A 12,798-nucleotide genomic window follows, 5' to 3' on the forward strand; every position below is an offset into this window, starting at 1 on the left:
AGAAACTAAGGGGAAGGGCGCCTGGGTGGCTCAGTTGGTTAAGCGACTTCCTTCGGCTCAGGTCATGATCCTGGAGTCCCGGGATCGAGTCCCACATCGGGCTCCCTGCTCGGCAGGGAGTCTGCTTCTCCCTCTGACCCTCTTCCCTCTCGTGCTTTCTATCTCTCATTCTCTCTCTCTCTCTGAAATAAATAAATTAATTAATTTAAAAAAAAAAAAAAGAGAAACTAAGAGGAGGAGAAACACAGAGAAGAAGGCCGTGTGAAGGGGGACACAGATTAACCAAGGAACAACAAGGATTGCCAGCAGCGACTGGAAGCTGGGAGAGAAGCATGAACAATTTCTTCCTCAGAGCTTCCAGAAGGAACCAGCCCTGCCAACAACCCCCCGATTTCAGACTTCTCCAGAACTGTGAGAGAGAAAATCTGTGTTGTTTGAAGCCCCCAAGCTTTTGGTAATTTGCTACAGCAGCCACAAGAAACGAATACAGATCCTTACCCTGTGTCTCAGCTCTATACCTAAGGTCCAAAAACATATGAAGTGCTGTATCAAGGCAGATTGGTATTATTTATATTATTACAATGATTTGTATGTGCCCAACACATTTATTATTCTTTGGGAAGTAATCTTAGCTGCCCTTTATTGAGGGCAAAACAATCTTTCATTTCATTCGATCATCCAGTCAACCTTTTGAGGGAAGCACTCTCAGCTCCATTTTATAGCTAAAGAGATTTGTCTCAAAAGAATTTAGTGACTTCCTGAGATCCCACAGCAGAATTCATGCCTTCAGGCACCAGCCCTCCTGTCCCTGCTCAGAATGAGCTCTTTCCAGGGTTTTAACTCCTTCCCTGCCCCCACTAGCACGGAGGTGGCAGGAAGGCAGGCCCTACTGAATTCCCTTACTCTGTCCCCAGGCCAAGAGCAAGCATAGAGCCTATGAATGACGTCAGATGCCAGTGTGCTCCTGTAGACTTTTGCCTGTGCTATCCCCATTTGTTTGCTGCTCACAGAGACTGTTTGCCTCCTCAGTCCTCAACCCACAAGTCAGGGCAAAAGTCCCCTCCTGCCGGGCTTGCTGCACCAGCCTCCAGAAGCATCCTTTTACCCCCATCTTGCCCCTGAGATCTGTTCTCTGCCTGGCAGCAGGGTAAGATCTCACACTGTGAATTAGATCAAGTCATTCCACTGATTAAGACTCATCAAGGGTGCCTGGGTGGCTCAGTTGGTTAAGCGACTGCCTTCGGCTCAGGTCATGATCCTGGAGTCCCGGGATCGAGTCCCACGTTGGGCTCCCTGCTCGGCGGGGAGTCTGCTTCTCCCTCTGACCCTCTTCCCTCTCGTGCTCTCTATCTCTCATTTTCTCTCTCTCAAATAAATAAATAAAATCTTTAAAAAAAAAAGAAAAAAAGAAAAAAAAGACTCCTCAGTGGCTTCCCATAGTATGAGACCTAAGGGGGGAACTGCAATCATGGTCCCAGCACAAGCCTGGGTTCCCCGGGGGCCCCCCACAAAATCCCTCCCATTCCACATGCAGCCCTCCCAGCAGCAGAGCCTTTGCATCTGCTTCTCTCCCTGCCCAGAACGTGGGTTGACTTCTACTTATTCCTGTTAAAGCATAAATGTTAAGAGATGATAAAATCACAACTCTTGTACAGATATAAAATGAACATATGTCAAAGATTTTTATTCAGCTCATTAATTAATGAGAGAACTAGACAGATGCCACAACGGGTTCAAAGAAAAGATGCAGAACCACACATTTATATGGAGCAAGGAAATGTCAAAACGAATTTACAAATAGATGTCAAACTGGCTTTTTCAGAGGCGATTTATTTGCGTATGGATAGATTAGGGTTATTTGCGTAGCTACACTTTTATCTACAATCCACAGAGCTGTTAAACAGTTTAAGAGCGAAGAACAATCTTTTAAACTACACCCAACTTGATAATCGCCAAGGCTCCAGCATGTGAGCAAAAGGACAATCAGAGAGCTCTTTTCCTTCTTCCAAAATCTTTCAGTTTTTCTTCCACTCTTCAGATCGTATCTTACAGGTTACCTCTTGGGAAGCCTTCCCCAATCACCTGATAGTACAAACTGGTTTCCCTCCCCTACTCAGGTCTTATCCCGCGTTGTGGAACGTATGTAAGCTTTATGCCCAACTTGAGAACTCACGACCTGGAGACCAAGAGTCCCCAAGCGTCTCGTGCTCTACCAACTGAGCCAGCGAGGATTTTAAATTGCCAATGTCAGTTGCTCTAAAGAAGGGGCATCTCCGTTTTGCATGGCACCAAGCACATAGGCAGGTTTCATAAATATTTGTGGATGAAAGTAAGGGTGAGCCTGTTGTTTGGAGGGATATGTAAATGTTGTCAAGGGAGCCTCAGGTTTGGACCTCCTGGGTCCCTCTAACCATAATGTGTTTCTCTTCCCTGGGGGCAATGTGAAGACGAGAAGCCCCTCTTCCCAGAAGCAAAGGTCCGATTCTGTGTCCGGAACATCACGTCTCTGGTAAACTTGTCCTCTTGCCATCCCTGCAAACACCATGCCCAGAACCCCCAGCATTTTCCTAGTTTGACCAACTGACCTAATAGCCACCTGAGCCTTTGTTTCCTTAGGTGTAAAGTAACAATCACATCTGAATCAAGGGTTCATTCATTCATTTATTCATTCAGTAAATACGTCGGATTGCCTGTTACACACCAGATTCTGTTATGTGGATGCAAATCCAACAAACCTTTTAAAATCTCTAAGAGTCAGGGGCGCCTGGGTGGCTCAGTCGTTAAGCGTCTGCCTTTGGCTCAGGTCGTGATCCCAGGGTCCTGGGATTGAGTCCCATATCGGGCTCCCTGCTCAGTGAGAAGCCTGCTTCTCCCTCTCCCACTCCCCCTGCTTGTGTTCCCTCTCTCGCTCTCTCTCTCTCTGTCAAATAAATAAATAAAATCTTTAAAAAATAAATAAATAAATAATAAAAAAAAAGTAAAGTCTCTAAGAGTCAGAATTTTATTTGAGCCCAAGTTAGGACAGCTACCAGGGAAGCAGGCTCTTCACAGGGAAAAAAAAGTGTTTCAGAGAATGAACAGTTACTACAAGGTTATATACATTTTTACATCTTGTAAAAGCTCAAAAGATTATAGGTTAGCATGTAGTCAGGAATCACGAGTTTTATCAGAAAGGAATGCAGGGAGTAGAAGCATTGATCGATATCTCAAGGACAAGATGGTTTTCCTTCAGGCTACTCATTCACGATGCAGATGCACAATGCATGCACGGCGGGCCTTAAATCCGGCTTTTGGTTTGAACAGAGTTTATATACCAGTCATGTTGGCTTAGAAGGAAATCTAAAATGGCTTCCCGCATATCTCAGGCCTTCAGAGAGCTTTTCTCTCATCAGTTATAGTCATGACATATAATTCATTATATAATTATAATATCCATTATCTCAGTCGATCCTCAAACAAATTACCAGGCAGCTTGTTGTTAGAACGTAGGTTCGGATTCATGAAGACTAGATCTGCCTCTGGTCCATGGAACACCCTTTAAACAGCAAGGCCCTAAACACATCTTATTAACCACCCATTATATAGCCCAGATCACTGAGGCTCTGAGAGATTGTAGGTCCCAAAGCTGGCAGACATTGAGGGGGTTTTCAGGGACTGAGTAAACAGAGGTTCTTCAGCGTTGGCTGTGCATTAGAATCACCCCAGGGAGAGTTCAGAAATTCTGACCCCCAGGCTGAATCTCAGAACTGTTAAAAAGAAAACTACAGATCCAAAATGGCATCCTTAGGCCAAGTCACCAAACTGGGGCTTAATACCTAACCTAATGCAGTTTCAACCTCCCCCAGAAATGCAATCTTCACTAGTCAGAGAGTTTTCTGATTAGCACCAATGTGGTAATAAATCACATGGGCCCTCTCCATTCCCCAAAGGAAAATAAGGTCATCCACCTAATAAGACCTCTGCACTTCCCACTAAGGGAAGGTGACCTTGCCTTGAACAATCCTTCTATTTCTTCTGTTAATAACTTCCCTGCCTCGTCCTCCTTCCTGTAAAAATCTTCCACTTTGTACAACTCCTTGGAGCTCCCCTCTGCTTGCTAAATGGGATCCTGCCTGTTTCATGAATTGTTTAATAAAACCAATTAGATCTTCAAATTTACTCCGTTGAATTTTTGTTTTTTAACAACAAATTGCAATTTCTGGGGTTGAAACCCAGACCTGAGCTGAAGGCAGACGCTTAACGACTGAGCCACCCAGGCGCTCCAGCATTGGGATTCTTTTAAGCTAAAAACACCTGAACGGACATCAGTCACGAGAAAGAGAAAACTTGCCTAAACTTCTTTGCTGCCTTACAGAGGACTTCCTGAAAGATACAGTCACCATAAATCCTCAGTCTGGGTTACTCACAGCCAGAAAGGAGACTAATCATCGTAACCTGAATAATTGCTTAAACAAACTTTACCTGAAACTGTCACACCTTCTCTCTGCGCTTCCATAGGAGCCCTTTCTCCCTGCTCCCTATCCCCTTATCAGGTGGATATGGAAACACTTACCTTCCTTTTCGTCTAATTCAGTGGTTCTTGAAGCAAATGAGAACAGTGGAAATAGAGCAGGAATTGGAGACAGCTGCAGCATCCATCACCCTCAGGATGGGTAATAAGATGGGGCATGTGCGCAATGAGGCACTGGGCACCACTGGGAACGAACAAGTCAAATGTTCCTACCGTAATGTCGGTAAGTTTTAACACCATAATATGGAGTCGAGAAAGGGAAGAAACAGCAATGTTTACAGCCCAATGCCATTCAAGCTATTTAAAAACACAAACAGGGGCACCTGGCTGGCTTAGTCTGTGGAGCATGTGACTCTTGATCTCGGGGTCGTGAGTTCGAGCCCACATTTGGTGGAAAGATTACTTAAATACCTTTTTTTTTTTTTTTTTTTTAGAGAGAGAGAAAAAGAGAGTACATGAACAAGGAAGATGGGGCAGAGGGAGAAGGAGAGAATCCCAAGCAGACTCTGTGCTGAGTGCTGAGCCTGGCACTGGGCCTGATCTCATGACCCTGAGATCAGGACTGGAGCTAAAATCAAGAGTCAAATGCTCGGGGCATCTGGGTGGCTCAGTCAGTTAAGCGTCTGCCTTAGGCTCAGGTCATGATCCCAGGGAGCCCCGCATTGGGCTCCCTGCTCAGCGGGAGCCTGCTTCTCCCTCCCCTCTGTCCCTCTACCCCCACTCATGTTGGAGCACTCCCTCTCTCTCAAATTAATAAATAAAATCTATATATGTTTTAGATTTAGATATAGATTATATATAGATTATATATATATATCACCATGATAATTATCTTTCCTTCTATCTACCCTTCTAGGTTCTCAGCTGCATCTCTGTAAGAAATGACAAATTAGGTGCCTGGGTGGCTCAGTCGTTAAGCATCTGCCTTCAGCTCAGGTCATGATCCCGGAGTCCTGGGATCGAGCCCCACATTGGGCTCCCTGCTCAGCGGGAAGCCTGCTTCTCCCTCTCCCACTCCCCCTGCTTGTGTACCCCCTCTCACTGTGTCTCTCTCTGTCAAATAAATAAAATCTTTGAAAAAAAAAGAAATGACAAATTAACAGGAGAAAAACAGAAGTCCGTTAACACTGTATATTTCGTATATGCATGGGAGAAATCTGGGGAAAAGTAGCTCAAAGGGGTGGCTAAAACTTGGGCTTATTTGGCATCTTCAGCAAAGAACAACACATTTGTAGAGAATGACAGGGCAAAGGAAACTGTTTTAGACTTCCAAGGGTGGCAAACTGGGGGAAAGTAAATATATGGTGGGAAACTAACAGAATGCAGTTTGTTTTCAGATTCTTCCAGTGCTGCCACTGGCCTCATAAGAGTCTAAAGTCTCCAGTAAAGGAAAATTTAAACCCTAGAAAGGGAGAAGGGAAAGAGAGCTTTTCCTGTATTTGCTACTTTTTAATTGCCTTCAGCTCAAAATAATTCTTATGTCAAAGAAGCATATTTTGGGGTGTCATATTCTGGTTTCCTTCAATGATATTTCTGTACAGTGAAATAGTTTGCAGTCTGTTAACCAGAATTAGGTAGGTCTATATATATAGCAACATGAAAAGACTTTCAAGACACATCGTCAAGTAAAAAAAGCAAGTCATGGAACGACACAAATGCTATAATCCTATTTATTTAAAAATTAGATACATGTCCACGCATGCAAAATGAGTAAATTCATAGACAGCCAACCAGAAAGTGGCTTAAACTGTGGATACTTTTGAGGAGTGCAGTGGGCCTGAGGGGTGGGTGTGAAGGTGGCTTTTCCAGATGGTTCTGTATAGCCTGCTGTGTTCCTCACAAGAATGTACTCATTGTTAATTACTTGGGCAATTTTTAAAAATAAAAATCAAAGTGAACTTCTGAGAAGAAACAAAACAGGAATCATCTGGACTTTTTCAAAATATAGATACCACCCTGGGGCCTGCTGAATCAGAAGCTGGGGGAAGGGAAGCACAGCAAGCCCGGAAAAGAACCCCAGGTAATTCTGATGGGCACTCCCCCTTAAGCACCACTCAGCCAGGGAAAGTTTGGCAAATCACTTGAATTTGAAATCCAAGTAATTGTAAAAGTCTTTTCTGTGCACCAAAATGCTCTTCTGTGCCATGACAAAGCTCATGTTGGAAGGCTCTGAGCAAATCCCTTTCCATCTCTGGGTCTGAGTCCCTTGGAAAATGAGGACGTTGGACCAGAATCTCTTTAATGGATGGTCTCAGGTCCCTTCCACTTACCTTTTAGGATTCTAGATGGGCTGTGTTTCTAATCCAACCAACCAAGACCTACTACTGTCTTGTTAAAAACAAAACACCAGGGCACCTGGGTGGCTCGGATGGTTAAGCGTCTGCCTTCAGCTCAGGTCATGATCCCAGGGTCCTGGGATCGAGTCCCGCATCGGGCTCCCTGCTAGGAGGGGAGCCTGCTTCTTCCTCTGCCTCTGCCTCTCTCTCTCTCTCTATCTCTCTGACTCTCATGAATAAATAAATAAAACATTTAAAAACAAAACAAAAAAACATCATAACACCAGATAACTGTCCTGCTAATGAATACAGAATAAAAGTAGAAAATCACCCCTTTGTCATCCCTAATTGAGTCAGGCAAGGAGCTCCAAGAGATGTTAAGAGCACTGGGTGAAACAGAGTTAGAAACAGTAGAGTCATGCAAAGTATTACGTACAGTTTACTAACAAATTCTGAAGGGAAAGTGTACTTCAACAATGGGAGACCACTTTAAGCAAGCAGCAACACTCAGAGTGGGACAACCTGGTGTGGTGTCCCTCCCGATGGGGCATTCGCTGAAGTGTCTGACATCATCTGTGAACTACTAAGGTCCAAATGTTCTATGTAAGTGCGATCATGAGAAAACAGACCAATCAGGCCTCTCTGGCCTCCACTTTCACCCTGTCCCTTCTCCAACTGTCCCTTTCAGCCCCTCTTGATTTATTGCAACTCCCACAGCTGGGGTTTCCAGCATATACAGAAATGATACATACAACAACCACAACATAAAGCAGGAGGGTGCAGGGAGATTTCGTTTTCCACGGTATTAGGGAAACAGAACCAGCAAAACTAATCGTGTGTGTGTGTGTGTGTGTGTGTGTGTTACATATATATATATATATATGCATATATATGATTATTTTAAGGAATTAGTTCATGGGATTGTGGGGGTTGGCAAGTCTGAAATCCATAGGGCAAGACAGCAAGTTTGGAACTCAGGCAAGAGTTGATGTTGCAGTCTTGGGTCCAAAATCTGCAGGGCAGGCCGACAGACTGGGAACTCAGAAAGGAGTTGATGTTGGAGTCTGGAGTCCAAATTCTCTCCATTCTGGGAAGACTCCGTTTTCCGTCTTAAGGCCTTCAACTGATCAGGTGAGGCCCACCCACACTCTTGCGGGTCACCACCTTTATTTAGTAAACAGATTGTACATGATGATCACTTCTACAAAATGCTTTCACAGCAACGTCTAGAACAGCATTTGATGGAACAACCGGGCACCACACCCATTGGTAAACTGTACCAAGGCATTTATTTATTCACTCTGGTCACCCACCTCACTAACTCGGTTTTTAGCTCTATCCAGGCTCTTGTTTTCTCGACCTTTATTTCAACATTTATATTTTTCATTTCTAATACTCCTGCTTGATTCATTTTCCTTTTTCTTGTTCTTTTTTTTTTTAAAGATTTTATTTATTTATTTGAGAGAGAGAGAGATAGCGAGAGCAGGAACACAAGCAGGGGGAGTGTGAGAGGGAGAAGCAGGCTTCCCGCCGAACAGGGAGCCTGATGCAGGACTCGATCCCAGGATCCTGGGATCATGACCTGAGCCGAAGGCAGACGCCTAATGACTGAGCCACCCAGGCGCCCTTCTTGTTCTTCTTTGATATTGCTAATATCGTCCCTTATCTGCACATCATGCTTATTTCAAATTTTTGGTGTGTTTGTCCTAATACCCCTGCTTCAGATGGCATACGTCAGATAGTTCACTGACTTTATTTTCAGGGAGTTGTACTACTCAGATATCTAGTTGTTTTAGCCCTTGGGTTCCTTTCCTCTCTGCACAAGGATCTCAATTATTCAATCTGGTTGTGTGTATCGAGAGAGGAAAAAGGCCAGTTCCTGGCGTGTGTTAGTCCCAAGAAGTTTGAGTAGAGGGGAGGATGAGCCCTGGCAGTGGTGGGGGGCAGAAAGTTCCAGGGTCCACCAGACAGCTCCAAGCGCTCCCTCTGGTTCCACTGCCCCCAGCTAATCATGGTTTCACCTTCAACCAGCTTTAGCAGTTTCCTAGTTGGCATCCTGAGTCCTGCTGATTTGGGGAGGTGGGTAGGTGAATGAATCCTGAGTGCAACTGTCTTCAATTTCCAGCCGGCACATGGAATTAATTTGTGTGAATGGTGTGAGGTAGGAACCCAACCTCATTTCTTTCCCCATATGGATAGCCAATGTTCCTGGCACTACTCACTTACTAAATGGCCCATCCTTTCATTTGCAATGTCACTTCTGTATATCACATTTCCAAATGTTCCTCATTCTAATTCTGGGCTCTGCATTCTGTTCCATTGTTCTTTTCGTCTATCATCTGATTTACTACAGCTCTATAATAAACCTTTACATCTGCTATGCCTATCTGGTAGAACTTGCTCTTCGTCCTCAAAATTGGATTGGCAATTCTTGGCCCTTTGCTTTTCCATAAGAATTTTAGAATCAGCTTCTAAGTGAAATAAGTTAGTCAGAGAAAGACAAATACCCTATGATTTCACTCAATTGTGGAATTTAAGAAATAAAACAAAAGAACATACGGGGAAAAAGGAGGAAAACCAAAAAACAGACTCTTAATCATAGAGAACAAACATTACTGGAGGAGTGGGTGGAGGATGGGTGATGGGGATTAAGGAGGCACTTGTCCAGACAAGCATGGTGTGGGGTATGGAAATGTTGAGTCACTGCACCTGAAACTACTATTACCCTGTAAGTTAACTAACTGGAATTTAAATTAAAACCTTAAAAAAAATAGGAGCGCCTGGGTGGCTCAGTCGTTATGCGTCTGCCTTCGGCTCAGGTCATGATCCCGGGGTCCTGGGATCGAGCCCCGCGTCAGGCTCTCTGCTCGGGGCGGGAGGCCTGCTTCTCCCTCTCCCACTCCCCCTGCTTGTGTTCCCTCTCTCACTGTGTCTCTCTCTGACAAATAAATAAATAAAATCTTAAAAAAAAAAAAAACTTAAAAAATAATAATAAATAAGGAAATATTTGTTTTGTTTTGTTTTAAACAGCCTAGATAATTAATTTTTTTGTAAAATTTTATTTATTTATCAGAGAAAGAGGGAGAGCGAGCACAAGCAGGGGGCAGGGAGGAGGGGCAGAGGCAAAGGGAAAAGCAGACTCCCTACTAAGCAGGGAACCCAATGTGGGACTGGACCCCAGGACCCTGGGATCATGACCTGAGCAGAAGGCAGACGCTTAACCAACTGAGCCACCCAGGCGCCCTAAGTAAATATTTGTTTAAAAAAAAAAAAGTCTTGGAATCAGCTTATCAAGGTCCACTGAAAATCTTGTTGCTATTTGGATTGGAATTGCACTGACTCTATACATCAATTTGGGAAGAATAGAGATCTTTACACAGGGTTATCTCAGACTCTCTCTCCATTTCTTTAGGTCTTTGTTTCCTTTAATTAGAGTTTTCCTTCTAAAGATCTGTCCACCCCCCTCCTTTTAAAGTTTTATTTATTTACTTATTTAAGTAATCTCTACACCAACGTGGGGCTCAAACTCACGATCCCAAGATCAAGAGTCACACGCTCTTCTGACTGGACCAGCCAGGCACCCCTCCCTCCTTTTAAATTATTCCCAGTTGCTTTTTAAAATATTACAAATGGCACCCTTTTTAAATATACATTTTCTAACTACTGGCTATGGGAATATAAAAATACAATTGTTTTTGGCATCTTGATATTCTGATCAGCAAACTTACAAAACTCTTATCAAGTCTGATAATTTGTGCATTCTTTAGAGTTTTCTATGTGGAGCAATTATATCATGTGAAAATAATAAATATTTGTTTCTTCCTTCCAATCTTCATACTTTATATAGCTTTTTTTTCTTGTCTTACTGTGCCGGCTGGGACCTCTAGAGCAATGTTGAACGTGGTGATGATGCCTGGCATTCTTGTTTATTCTCCAGCTTTTTAAAGGAACCCTTCTTTTTTTTACTTTTTTTTTTTTTTAAGTAGGCTGCCTGCCCAACATGGGGCTTGAACTCATGACCCTGAGATCAAGAGTGGCATGCTCTGCGGGCTGAGCCAGCCAGGCGCCTCTAAAATGAATGTTTTTAATGTTTCTTCTTTGAAACTTACCCATCTTGTATGGTTTTTGTGGATGATCTTTATTAAGTCAAGAACATCCTATTTTTAATTTGGTAAGAGCTTTTATATTGAATGGGTGTTGGTTTTATTGACTAGTTTTGTTGTGTCTGTGGAGACGATCTTGAAGTTTTTACCTTTTAATCTGTTCATATGAGAAATCACATTTCTCGATTTTCTGATAATAAGCCAAGTCTGCATTCCTAGGATAAACCCAGCTTGTTTGTGATGTATTATCTAATGAATTGCAAGATTAAGTTTGCTAGTATTTTCTCAGCACTGTTTGCAATGATATTCATGAGTGAGACTGGCTGAAACTTCTCCTTTCTTGTAATATCTTTGTCTGATTTTGATGCTGAATCAGTTTTAGAAAATTATATTTTTCTATAAACGTGGGGAATTGCCCATTTTTGTCTATTTTCAAATTTATTGGCATAAAGTTGTTCACAATATTCTCTTGCTTTTTATTATAATAATTTTTATTATTTAACATCTCTGCATCTGTAGATATGGGCTCTTTTTCATCCCTAATATTGTTTATTTCAGTCTTCTGTTTTATTGATCAGTCTTGCAAAAAATATATCAGATTTTTGGACTTTTTAGAGAACTGACTTTTAGCTTCATGAATTTATTGTAATAGTTTTTATTAATTAATTTATGGGTTTTTAAAAATAATTTATTTGCTTCCAATGGGTGGGGGTCATTCTGTTGATCTTTATCTGATTTCCAAAGTTGGGTGCCTAGTTCATTAATTTTCAGACTTCTAAATTATGCATTTAGGGACTACTGGGCGGCTCGGTGGGTTAAGCTTCTGCCTTCAGCTCAGGTAAAGATCCTGGGCTCCTGGGATGGAGCCCCACTTCAGGCTCCCTGCTCAGCGCAGAGCCTGCTTCTCCCTCTGCTCCTCACCCTGCTATCGCTCTCTCTCTCTCTCTCAAATAAACAAATACATAAAAATCTTTAGAAAATATTAAGCATTTAAAATTTTAAAAAACTTCCTTCTTGTGTACTGTTTCATCTGCAGTTCCCCAAATTTTTACTTTAATTACTTTGCAATCTTAAGTATTTTCTAATTTTCATTATGTTTTTTTCCTTGGTCCATGGGTTATTTAATAGTGTGTTTTAAAAATTTAATGTATAAGGTTTTAAGTAGTTTTTGTTGTTAATTATTTCTTGTTTTTTTTTCTGTTTTGCTTTGTTTTTAAGATTTTATTTATTCGTTTGACAGAGAAAGAGCATGAGCAGGGGAGTGGCAGGCGGAGGGAGAGGGAGAAGCAGACTCTCCACTGAAATTCTTGTTTATCCTCCAAGTTTTTAAAGGAACACTTCTTTTTTTGTACCTTTTTTTTTTTTTTTAAGTAGGCTTCGTGCCCAACGTGAGGCTTGAACTCATGACCCTGAGATCATGCGAGAAAATCTTTACAAAGCATCCATCTGATAAAGAGTTTGCATCCCAGGGGCCCTGGGTGGCATAGTTGGGTGAGTGTCAGACTTGTGGCATTCTTGTTTATTATATGTATACGAACTATACCGTTTCATATTTTCACCAGCAAGGTTCAAGAGCTCCAGTTGTTCTAAATCCTCTTGAGCACTTGGTATTGTCAAATCAAAATTTTTAACCATTTTAATAGGTATGCGGAAGTATCTCATCTGGTTTTAATTTGCATTTCCCTAGTGACTAGTGATGCTGAACATCTTTTCATGTGCTTAGTTGCCATCTATATGTCTTTTTCGGTGAAATATATCTGTTCGAGTCTTTCGCCCATTTTCTAAAAAGCAGGTTATTTTCTTATTATTGACTTTGTAGAGTTCTTTATATCTTTGGGACGCAAGTTCTTTTTTTTTTTTAAGATTTATTTATTTAGAGAGAGAGAGGGGGAGAAAGAGTGTGAGCAGA

This window comes from Eumetopias jubatus, unplaced genomic scaffold, assembly GCF_037043125.1.
Source record: "Eumetopias jubatus isolate StellerSeaLion01/CBP00866 unplaced genomic scaffold, mEumJub1_p1.0 scaffold_8, whole genome shotgun sequence".
NCBI lineage: Eukaryota > Metazoa > Chordata > Mammalia > Carnivora > Otariidae > Eumetopias > Eumetopias jubatus.